This window comes from Mesocricetus auratus, unplaced genomic scaffold (genome assembly GCF_017639785.1).
Source record: "Mesocricetus auratus isolate SY011 unplaced genomic scaffold, BCM_Maur_2.0 Super-Scaffold_100003, whole genome shotgun sequence".
Classification (NCBI taxonomy): domain Eukaryota; kingdom Metazoa; phylum Chordata; class Mammalia; order Rodentia; family Cricetidae; genus Mesocricetus; species Mesocricetus auratus.
Window position 1 is genome coordinate 108155541 of NW_024429188.1, and position 12024 is coordinate 108167564.

Consider the following 12024-nt stretch of genomic DNA (forward strand, 5'->3'; position numbering starts at 1 on the left):
CTTTCCCCCCCACCCTCCCACCCTATTGCCAAATCCTTCCACATAGGGGATATCAGAGTCTGTCATTTTACTCTGGGTAGGGTCCAGGCACTTCCCTAAGAGGCCAGGCTGAGAGAGCATCCCTCTTTGTGCTATAGGCACACGAAGACTGTTTGTATATCAGGGATAGACACTGATCCACAGCTCAGGGCCCCATAGGTTGCCCAGGCCTTCTCGCTGACACTCACATTTGGGGGGGTCCAGATCAGTCCCATACTGGCCTCCTCACTGTCAGTCTGGGATCCAAGAGCTCTCCCCTGTTCAGATCAGCTGTCTCTGCTGGTTTTGCCAGCCCATTCTTTGCCAATTTGCTCATCACTCCTCTCTCTCTGTCACTGGGTTCCTTGGGTTCAGTTGAGTGATTAATTGTGTGTTTGCCTCTGCTTCCATCAGTCACAGGATGAAGGCTCCCGGATGGTTATAGACATCAAGTTCATTATCAGGAATGGGCATTCAAGGTGGTCTCTCCACTATTGCTTAGCTTGCCAATTGGTGTTATCCCTTTAGATCACTCAAGGTCGCTCTGGTGCCTGATCTGTATTCGGATGCTGAAAATTTTAAATTTTGTTAGATATTTGTGTTTCACCTTTTCAAATCTCTATTTAATACTGTACTTCACTTTTAAAGTAAGTTATTTGGTTTTTTATGGTCTTTCTTTTACTCCCTTATATGCTCTAGATACAATCCCTGTATCAGATATAACTGGCAGACATTTTCCTTTTCTGTAGACTGATATTTTGACAGAATGATGGTATCCTTTGCTGTAAAGAAGCTACTTGACTTCCTGAATTCTGTCTTAGTTACTTTTCTATTGATGCAAAGAGTCATGAAGATCATGGCATCTTACAGAAAAAAGTTCACTGGAAGCTTAAAGTTCCAGTGTGTTATAGCATACATCCTTATCCATAAGTGGAAGGTATGTAAAGCTAACTGGGAATATCATGAGCTTTTGAAACTTCAAAGCTGATGCTCAGTGAAACACTTTCGTCAACAAAACCACACCTCTTAATCCTTCTAAACATTTCCAGAAACTGGGGTTCAAACTTTTGTTCATTACCTGAGAATGAACAAGGTCTGTGAATCTATCTTGTGCTTGCATGGGTTTTGCCGTAGCAGATGGAACTATATTTCACCAAGACTGGCAAAATGGAACTCATTTTACATCATATCTTGGAACATTGCCTTAACCCTTTGAGAGGTGATTACAAAGGTACAGTCTGTCTAAGGAATTCCTGTTCCTTGTGGAGTAGTGATAAATCTCAGTATCAGCTGACAGTCTTATTTTAACCACTGGTATTGCATGTTTTCATTCTCTTTCTAAACCTGACTCTGTTAAACTCAAAATAAGCTTCATTCCTGTAAGAAACAATATGGAGTTCATGTAGATTCCTATAAGACTTCCAACCCAGGAGTCTTCCTATAAGTGGCAACTAAAATAAAACAGGATTCTGGGAAGTTCTACATGTAAGATACTGAGCATAATTTTGTCCCTCAAGATATTATTATTTAATCTGATAAGATCGATGTCCCACCATTTTTGCAGGCTTGATACGTTTTTTATATCAAGCCTTTGTTTTCCTCAATAGATTCAGACAGGTAAACAGGGAGGAGACATATTTTCCTGACTGTCCTATTTAGAACTCAAAGACAAGCCTTAGGAGGAGGTTTCTGTAGGTCTTCCTCTATATTGATAAAATATTTTCCATTAGCCAGACTCCAGGGTCGTCTTGATGATGTCTGTTGGAGACTGTATCCTTTTTTCCTCTCCTGATTTACAAACAGGTTCTTCTGTTGCCCTGATTGGAAGTAAGTAACCCACACATGCAGCCACCAAACCCCAGAGCCTCCAATGGATGCAAATAGATAAGGAAGATGGATTATGTGGTGTCTCCCCTACCTATGATTAGGTATGTGTAATATACTAATGTACTTACCCTAAGTTCTGACAAGACGTGGTCCCTCCCCAATTATGACTATATATGTGTATGATTTCCTGTGTTTTCACAGAACTGCTCACAAGAGTATGGAAATATTGAAATATTTCTTCTAGAATGAAAAAAATCGTGTAAGTCCTCCATTAAATTTCTGTTTGACAACTGCTAAGATTTTGGCTGAAGTCCTTTTACTTCTCATATGTATCTCTTAGATATGGATTCAAAACACCCTGGAAATGCCAGCCCTACATGCTTGAAATGAATGGTGCTGTTGATCATAAGATATCGGTCTAGACTGTAGGTTGCAGAGGCTGCTAGAAATATGTACATAGTGGAGTAAGACTGTTAGATGTGCCATTCTCAGTGAGTTGATATTTCATTCCTCACTCTTAAATGTCTCCTTAATGTACCCTAGCTTGTTAATTAAATGTTCACTAGAAAATTAGTTGTTTACTATGATGAGCAAGTATTTCCTTAGGTAAAACATTTACAGAAAATGATTTTAACTCTCAGTTAATCCTAGATAGCCACACTTACATCAGCTAAGAATCACAAATTCCTATAGGATCTGTTTCATATAGCATTAGTCTTCAGAAAATAATTCTTTGAAAGAGTTCTTTTCTATAGGGAAGAAACTAAGCATGGGAGATTTGGCCTTATTTCAGCTTTTATGACATTATATTTCTCAAAACGTATTTATAACCTTCATTCATGGTGAGTACAACACACACAGTTCTTACTATCCTAATATAAAACATTTAGACAATTTATTAGTAAATATTTCTTCTCAGGTGATGGGGATGTCTTCTGTACATGTTGCTCTTGTTGGTTGATTAATATATCACTGTAGATAATGAGGGAGGATGATAGGTTAGACAAGCAGACAGGAAGATTCTGGGAAATGTAGGCAGTGTCACTCACTGTGTAGGACACTAGAGGACTAACATGTTCAGACTCATTCTCCGGTAAGGTAAGACCACGTGGAAATACTTAGATTAATAGAAATGGGTTAATTATTAAGACAGAGCTAGCCAAATAAGAAATCATAGTCAGCAACCAACGATGTCATAATACATATAGTGTCCTAGTGCTGCTTTGGAGCAGAGAAGGGCAGAGGGACAAGACAGGTCAGAAACATTCATGTCATAAAATGGTGCCCACTTTGTTGTAAACTTGACAAAAACTTAAAAAGGGATTTTCGAAACAAAGAACAGAGACAAGAACAGTTTCTTGGTAGCAGCCTTTTCTCAGGTGTTCTCTGTTTTGATAGAGATAAGCAGTGACTCACACGGCTCCTTTAAGGGAGGTTTCCTAACACAACATAAACAGAATATCTGCATGGCTCTTTTTACATGCCATGTTAACAACTGAATGGTGTGTATGAGCAGCTGGATATGGCAGTGACCACATCTCCATGTCAGTAGCATGCTGCTTAATGGCAGAATAGACAGGTTGGTGAGCACAATTCCCAGTGCTAGCGGTAAACTTATATACACCATGTTTTACAGTGTGCTTAACAATGTACGTAAGCTTGTGAGAGAAAACGGACCAGGATACTTTTTAAAAGAAAAGAAATAGAGTAACTGGGTGATGTGACACACACCTTTAATCCCAGCACTTGGGAGGCAGAGGCAAACAGATCTCTGTGATTTAAAGTTCATCCTGGTATACAGACTGAATTCCAAGACAGGCAAATAATATTAAACAGAGAAACACTGTCTCAAAAATGTAAAATAAATAGAGTACATAAATAAAATAATACTATAAAACAATTTTTAAAACCACATAAAGATGGAAAGTACACAGAGAGTCTGGATACTTTATGATATTGTGTTGCCTTTGAATTTTTCAGTAGCTGACAAAACAGCAACAGCTGGTAAAAGATATTTGATTATATGTGATGCTGGATTAATTCACCTTATGTATTTTAAAATGCTTTCTCTTCATAATTTAAGTTCAAGGACTGGTTACTTTGGTAAAGAAATTTCTTTCTTCTTCCCACAGAAAATGAAAATGTGCAAATACCTTCCAGACTAATATGGATTGATCAAGTAAGACCCCCTGAAATAGTGACACAGGTGATCCAACATTGAAAAACAGCTGAGATGATATAGTCACAGTACACTACAGCCAGGATTTTGGGGTCTTCTTAGGACCCCAACACAGTACCCCGAAACAGCAGGAAGCAGTTTGCAAATAACGATACCTACATACCCAAATATTATTTATAAATGTTTGTTTTCATTTAATTTGGGTGGGTTATAAATGGTTAAAGGTCGCAACCAACCTCTTTCTAAAAGAATAAAAGGGATTATGATATGGAAATGAATAAGTTTGTATTGGAATGGATTTTCAAGGTCACTTTTGTGATGTATATTGTTTCTCTACTTGTTTAGATAATGTGCATATATAGCTCATTTAAAAATGTAATGTATAATTACTTACAGATTTCAGATAGTTTACATATAACAGCCTAAACTGATACTAGGTTAGTTAGGTTGTCTGGACATATAGGTGACATATTTCAATTGGACAGGCAATGTTCAGACCTTTTAAAGACATACAGAATATGGAATTTAAAATGGCTTAGAGGGTTTTTTTCATGACAATGGGACACAGCTACTCCTGGCCACACCAATTACATCTGAGAGGAAGATGGGCATGGACGAAACCTTTTACAAACTTTGCTACAATAATTATCTGGTAAGCACCTTAGGATCACCTTGCACTATAGTTTCTTGTGATTACAGCAGGAGATGGCTCAATGGTACAGGAAAATGTTGGGACAGTACTTACCACCACCAACAGTGCTATGTGAATTATTAAATTTTCTGGTGACAAGAGAAAGAGAACTTTCACTACTGCAAAGTGAAAATAAATCACAAAGTATTTAATCACCTCTTGGGCATTGAATAACCTCACAGTGTTTTTTGACATCTGAGACACTTTGGAATTCTGTGAAATGCATTAGAAAACCAAAAGTTCTAATTTGGACTCTGAAGAGTGGGAAAATATGTGCTATAGACAAACACCCGTCCAATCCTACTAGGTAGCACCTGAGTGGTCTTTGGATAAGTCAAAAGAACCAGAAGCCCTCAAATACTGACTCAGAAGCAGGTTTGGCAAATGAAGCAACATAAAGAAAATGTGTTGACACTAGAACACATGTCACCTTGCAAAATGTACTGGGTATTTAATGAATAAAAGTTGATTTGAGTGTCATTATTTTGACTCCCACACAGGCACCCATTTTCCTGAGCTTTGTCATTGTTACCTAGAGTATTCAAAAGATACAAATCTATAAGGGAAAGAACCCACAATCAGAAAAGAAACGTTTTTCCAATAAAAGTCATTATACTTGTGCCCTTCTGCCCAGAAAATCCTTCTGCATTGTGAGGAAAAAACAAAGCATTCACATGGAATTGGTTTACATTTCTATGTACCCTAGATTCACAATATTTTTTCAGAGTGAAAACACTCAACTCATATTTGTGAATAAATGAGTCAGAAAGCAAAATTTAATAATACTTATTAACACTTTCCTGTTTTCTTGCATGAGCTTAACAAATAAAGGTACACAGCATTTGATGTCAGATAATGCACTGTACGAATTAAAGGAATCCTAAAAGATAGTATAGTTTTCCTACATTTTTGGAGAAATATAAAGGAAAACGAAGGCATGACCAACTAACCTCCCAGACTCTAAAACTAATAAACCTCCTATTTCAGGGATTAATGTTTATCTACCCCAAGAAAGCAGTGAATGAAACACACAGTCAGCATGTTCTGTTTCAGTTGAGAGAGGGAGGAGGAGGACAAGGACAAGAAAGGGGACGAGGAGAAAGAGGAAGTAATATAAATGGAAGGCATGTCTTCCTCCCTTTGATACTCTTCCCTTTCTTCTTTTTCTTCTCCTTTCCCTCTCTCTCTTTTATTTCTCAGTTTTATTCCTCATTCTCAGTGACATTGATTTCTTCTTCCTCCTCCCTTTCCTCCTCCCTTTCTTCCTCCCTTTCTTCCTCCCTTTCTTCCTCCCTTTCCTCCACAGTTTCCACAAGCACCAGCTCCTCCTCTCCATTTTCACCTTCCGTTTCTTCATATATTTCTAGAATTCCATTCACACCCTCTTCCATGTCATCCACCGGAATCAGTAAAATCAGGGTGTCCCATGATGTATGGGGCTCCAGAATGTCTTCAATGTCGAGACATGGACAACTTCCGTAGTCAAGCATGATGACCCTTACTGGAGGCTGTAGGAAGAAATATGGGTGAAGCGATCCTAAATGCCTAGGGAATGGAGAAGTGGAGTAAATGGCCTGAGCTGAAAAGTTTACATCTGAATATTCGGACGAAAGCCACCTTGCAGAATTTCTCTGTTGTAAATTAGATACAAAGCAGTACTCATATTTATAGGGAGACCTAAAGCTTTTCCCAACTCTATGGTATGGAATGTTACTAAGAGTTTGAGGTAGAGCATACCTGCAGTGAAACAGTCTTTTCCAGACAAAACGAAGCAGGTTTACAATAGAAATCAAAGTGCCTGGGACTTCGTGTGAAAATTGTGCACATAAATCAAGCCAGTACAACTGCTACCACGTATGGAGGAGGGGGTTCTAGAGTTCTCTGTCTGAGGAGCTATGGGAGATTGATGGCTGTGAGGGCAAGGAGGGTCTGTTTTATTCAGGATTGCTGTTACTGAAATATTCCCAACACCAGCAGATGATCCCAAACCTAGGCACATGCAAGCAGCACTAAGCATACTCCGTTGAAAAAGACCACATGTGGATGAGAAGAAAAGGTGGTGAATGGGGAAAGGGGAAGAAAACAGAATAAGGACTGTATTTGACCAAGGCATGCATTAGAAAATAAAAATTCGTACTTGTGAGGTAGTGAAATAAAAAGGTAGAGTGCGTGGAATACCATCTCTAAACAAACCCGTCAGGGTCTATCTGGGAAACAGTCAGGACTGGCTACATATTGTCGAGAATCTGACTTTTCTAAGTGAGAGGTGGATTTATTCCTTATGGTGTCGTCAGACCTAACACTTCCCCTTCTGCTGCATTTGGACATGTCTCCTCATAATAAGACTTCACTTGTTTTGTGACATTAAAAAGGAAGTGAGGGTGAATACCTCACTGTGACTCCCATGGTCTTTAAGAGCTGACAGCAAGGCAAGGTAGAGAAGGAGACACCTTCATTTCCAGAAAGGGGAATTATGCCCTCTGCCCAGGGTTTTTCTTAGATCCTGCTAGAACCTGGGACTCCTCTCTCTGCTGCTAGAGATACTGTCCCCACCTCAGTATCAAATATTCACTACCCTCAGAACACACATAACAATGAGGAGTTGGAATGTCTGACCAGTACTGCCTGTTCTTTCCAAGGCAGACAGCAGAGGGTAGATCCTGTCTGGTCTACAGTGTGCTTTCCCTGAGTTTTCCCTCACACTGTTCATCTTTACTCTGAACCATAGAATGTTGATATGATGTCTAATAAGACACAATCTCGCCTTTCTAAGTGATATCTTCACTGTTAAAGAAAGTGATAGTATACCACAACTTGTCTCATTTTACTAGGTCCTTCAATGGCTGAGAACAGAAGAGTTCTGGAGTCTTTAGGTCCATTACTTGAGTTATTTTAGTATTCACCTAGGTCCTTTACATGCAGGTATCTTCTCTATTGAATTGTTGTCACAATTTCAAGAGTCTCTAAGGAAAAATAACACTGACTCCTTAGAAAGGGATGTTTCCTGTGAGCTGGAGGACTGCCCTTAAATATCTATCATGATATTTATTTTTATACTTGGCTTTTCCCCCACCTTTCATTGTCACTTGAATATAAGACCTCATTTCTGGAGCAGATATGAAAGCATTACATCTGAAAATTTTTGTTCATATCATCTAAGAACTGACATGAGGGACAGGTGTACTTTGTGTGAGACTCCTCTTGTATGGGTTGGAGTCTTTTCTTGGTGACTTGACCTTACTGTGGAGGAGTCTTTTCTTGGTGACTTAACTGACTTAACGTTACTGTAGATCTTGACAGATCCTAGAAATTCTTCCTCTGCTCATGTCACATGTGGTAATAAATGTGTTCTTCTACCTCTCAGGATACTTCAGAAAATAGTACAATGTATCAAATATAGTGATTCCCTTACCAAAGTCATGTATACTGTGCAAAAAATTAGACCTATCACAGTACATTCATCTTTAGGATTGCTATGTCTTCTCATAGTCTGGTATGATTATCTGAGTCCTCAGCATCTTGAAATATACCAGCCTGTTAGATTCTGGGATAACTTACTGAAGTAATGGTTTCTCATTCCATCTTTCCATCCTAGACTTTGTCTTCATTGGGATAAAAACATGATGCAGCCACAATCTGTATGATCCTATTTTTCTAATGAAAGGAGTAAAGTTGGAGTGAATGTCCTCAGTTCACCTCTCCAGGAGTCCTTTATTTAACCACAGGGAGAGCCACACTGACCTGCCATTGCTCCTTTTCAGTTGGCTGACTCTCAGAACAACAGCCTCTCTTCATGATTGTCAGAAGGGACTGAATAGATCTGGGGTCTACTCTCTCTATGACTTTATTCCACTAAAGGCAGTTGTTGATACTAATATTTTATCTGAATCCAGTCAGAATGGCTAAGATAAAACAAATCAATTGACAGCAATTGCCTTTAGAGAAGTTGTTGAGGAAAGGGAACCTTCAATCACTGTTGGTGGGACTGCAAACTAGTATAGTCACTTCTAAACTAGGTGTGGAGAATTCTCAAAAACATAAAACAAACAAACAAACAAAAACCTAACATGTGATCCAAACATGCCACGCTTTGACATATGCCCAAAAGATTGACATTGTACTCCTTAGATACTTGCTCAGTGGTGTTCATTGCTACTCTAACTCTACTTATTTTATTGACTTGTGTTTTTTAAAATTTCATTTATTTTATGTGCATGAATGTTTTGCCTGCATGTATGTTTGTTTACTACATATGAGATGGGAGAACCATGGGGGTCAGAAGACACAATCCCCTAAGACAGTTGTGTGCTGTCTTATGTTTGGTGTGAATTGAGCCTGGGTCTTCTTGCAATAGGAACAAATATCTTTGACCACTGACTCACCTCTCCATCCCCATAACTCTAGCAGTAAAAGGTAGGAAATTGAAACAAAATGTGTGTTGTGTGTTTGTTCATTACCAAAGTGATTAGTTATTAAATCATTAGTATACAAGATGGACTAAGAAGACTGTATTATATATTTAGGAATATATATGATACAATAAGTAAAGAAATGGAGCTCAGGGACCATGAATTTGAGACAGAACTGTGGGTTTGCACATTTGACATTAGAGGGAGAAAAAGTAAGGAAAATTGATGTAAATATATTTATGTTTTAAATGAGAATAAAGTTTCACCTCCCTGAGTAACTCAGATGTGGAAATGGCAAATTACCTGCAAACTCCAGAGAATGACTCTTTGAGAAGGTATATGATCAAGGTTGGTCAGAATCCCCTCTCAAAGGAAACAAATAAAAAAATAAATATCCTTACTTCCTTCACACCACAGGATGGAATCCAAGGAACTGCACAGGGCTTGCTTGGTGGGCTTGCTACAAGCGACTGCCGGAAGAGATTAGAGTAGATCTCAGTGGAGAGGAAGTTCACAGTTATCACTTAGCATCATTTCTTTCTCTTCCCAGAATCTCAACATCCATGACTCTCCTCCTACACAACCCACTTCCATTAATATCCTAAGACTGTGAGATTTCCCTCAGTTATCCTCCACCTGAACCTAAGAAAACCTCATCAAATGATGTGACTGACTGTGATGACCCAGGTGGAGAGCCTCACTCTCCTTGGCGAGTGAGTAGGGGGTGGGTTGGAGGGGTCCCTGGGAAGCATGGGAAGATGGGAGCTGGGAGCCTGAGGGGATGGGACCTTTTATATGTAAAATAAGATTGTCTCTAAATTTGAGAAAAACACCCACTACAGGTTATCACAAAATTGGACCTGTGACTTGGGTAGTTGCCTGGGAAGCCCAGACTCTAGTGCCCCATTTCTATTGCAGATTGGAAGACTAATTCTGCTTAGTCAGGATTCCCCTCACTCTTCCCTCTTCTTTGATCAGTATTCTACCTGATCAAATCAAGAAATTCTTTCCTGCTGGCTGGCCTTCCAAACCCAGTCACAAAATGATTCACCATTCTCAGACTCCCAAAATGACACGGGGCAGGCAATACAAGACAACAGAGTTACACACACACACCCTGGAAACACACACACACACACACACACACTCACACACACACACACACACACACACACACACACTCACACACACACACGAAGCTGTGGGGCTACATGTAAGGCTCTGTCTCCTCACCCAGATACAACAGGAGGCACCAATACCGTTCTTGAAGACCTCCAGTCAGTACTGCATATGCCAGAAGTCACTTGGTGACTGACCTCACCCTGTCACAAGACTCCTCACTGTTGTTAAAATGTCTAGGGTTGCAAAGCCTGGACTACAATAGAACAAAGAAACCAGCATGGCAACACCCCAAGTTTCTCAGCTTCCCCCAAAGATGATGGACGCCCCCAGGTCAGCAGTAAGCAGTCTTAAGAACTCAATGTCCTTGATCCAGAACTGCCATGTCTAACACCCCCATCTCTTTTTAATCATAAATAAAGGTGGGAATGAAATGTTCAGACATTACGCTGGCCTGCCCTGTTACCTGGCAAGATGCACTCAGGCAGCACTCTTGCCAGCCCAGAGTGGTTTGAGAACCATGCAGGTGCAAAAGGCCCCTTTAAAGGACTGACCCCTGCCTGCTTATGCTCTCTTACACTTTTACTCTCATCTTACTCAACATCTCATCTCCTCTCTTTCTCTCATATCTCTCTCTCTCATATCTTATCTCTCTCTCTGCTCTGCACAGGTTGGTTACCTCTCACACCCCTTTCCCTCACTGTCCACCAATAAACTCCACTTGGGATCGTTGAGTCACAGTTTGTGTCTCCATACTGGATAAACCTAAACATCTTAACAACATCGGTTCCCTGCCTGGGAACCTAGACATTTTAACAACACTCACTACCTGACTTCATTATAGCCACACAATGGCCTGAGAAAGCAGGACGGGCTGCACCAGTCCCGGGCCATGCCCTGAACCTGTACAGCAGGGACTCTAGCTCTAGGCTACAAGGGAGGACTGAAAGGCTCCTCCTCATCCCCCACTATTCCCTTGTACCTCTTCCCTCTCCCCCAATAGTACTGAAAGGGCAGGAGTTCCAGAACTTGTCACTAGCTGACTGCCATCTACCACACTCATAGAAAGTCTCAGCATATTTTTACTGCCACAATGACCCTAGACAGCCACACAAGTCTTGCAGTCGCTACCCCTTCACTGAGGTAACTGCCTGGGCAGCTCTGACTCTAATGCTCCCTGCAGTTTCTATGGAGGAAAATTCCCTTCCCACTTCCTATTTGTCCTCTGCTCAGTATTGCAGAAACGAAGAAGTCCAGAAATTCATGAACCTTTGTGGCCACCAAACAGCCAACTCACTCACAGAAGGATTCAATGTCCTAGGACTCAAAAAATGGCACAGGGAGGCCACTAGGAGACTGCTCCAGTCACCTCTGCCCCGCCCCACCACCCTACACACCCAGGGTAAGTCTGGGCATCTCACACTCTTGCGCCCCCTATCTGTGGGGCTACATGGAAGGCTCTGTCTCCTCACCCAGATCCAACAGGAGGCACCAACACCGTTCCTGCAGACCTCCAGTCAGTACTGAATAAGCCAGAAGTCACTCGGTGACTGACCAAGCGCCCCGTCACAAGATTCCTCACTACCTCACTTCATTATAACGACACAATGGCCTGGGAAAGCAGGACGGGCTGCACTAGTCATGGGCCACGCCCTGGCTTATCCTCCTGGGCAGCCCTGAACGCTTTGTGCCAGCTGTTTTCAGGGGCTGAATTTTCCATCAGGCACAGTTCCACCTCAGTACTCCACAATGCGGAACATCCGGAATTTCTCACTTGCTAA

At 40.8% G+C, this 12024-nt stretch overlaps 1 long non-coding RNA gene across 1 annotated transcript; it reads right to left on the reverse strand.

Annotated features, from left to right (window-relative positions):
• Window positions 1-5763: 5763 nt before the first annotated feature.
• LOC121139883 lies at window positions 5764-11803 on the reverse strand. Its single transcript, XR_005876703.1, has 3 exons — window positions 11716-11803; window positions 9526-9594; window positions 5764-6223 (listed from the first exon to the last, which is right to left on the reverse strand). It is a non-coding gene; the product is annotated as an uncharacterized LOC121139883 (long non-coding RNA).
• Between the last annotated feature and the right edge of the window lie 221 nt (window positions 11804-12024).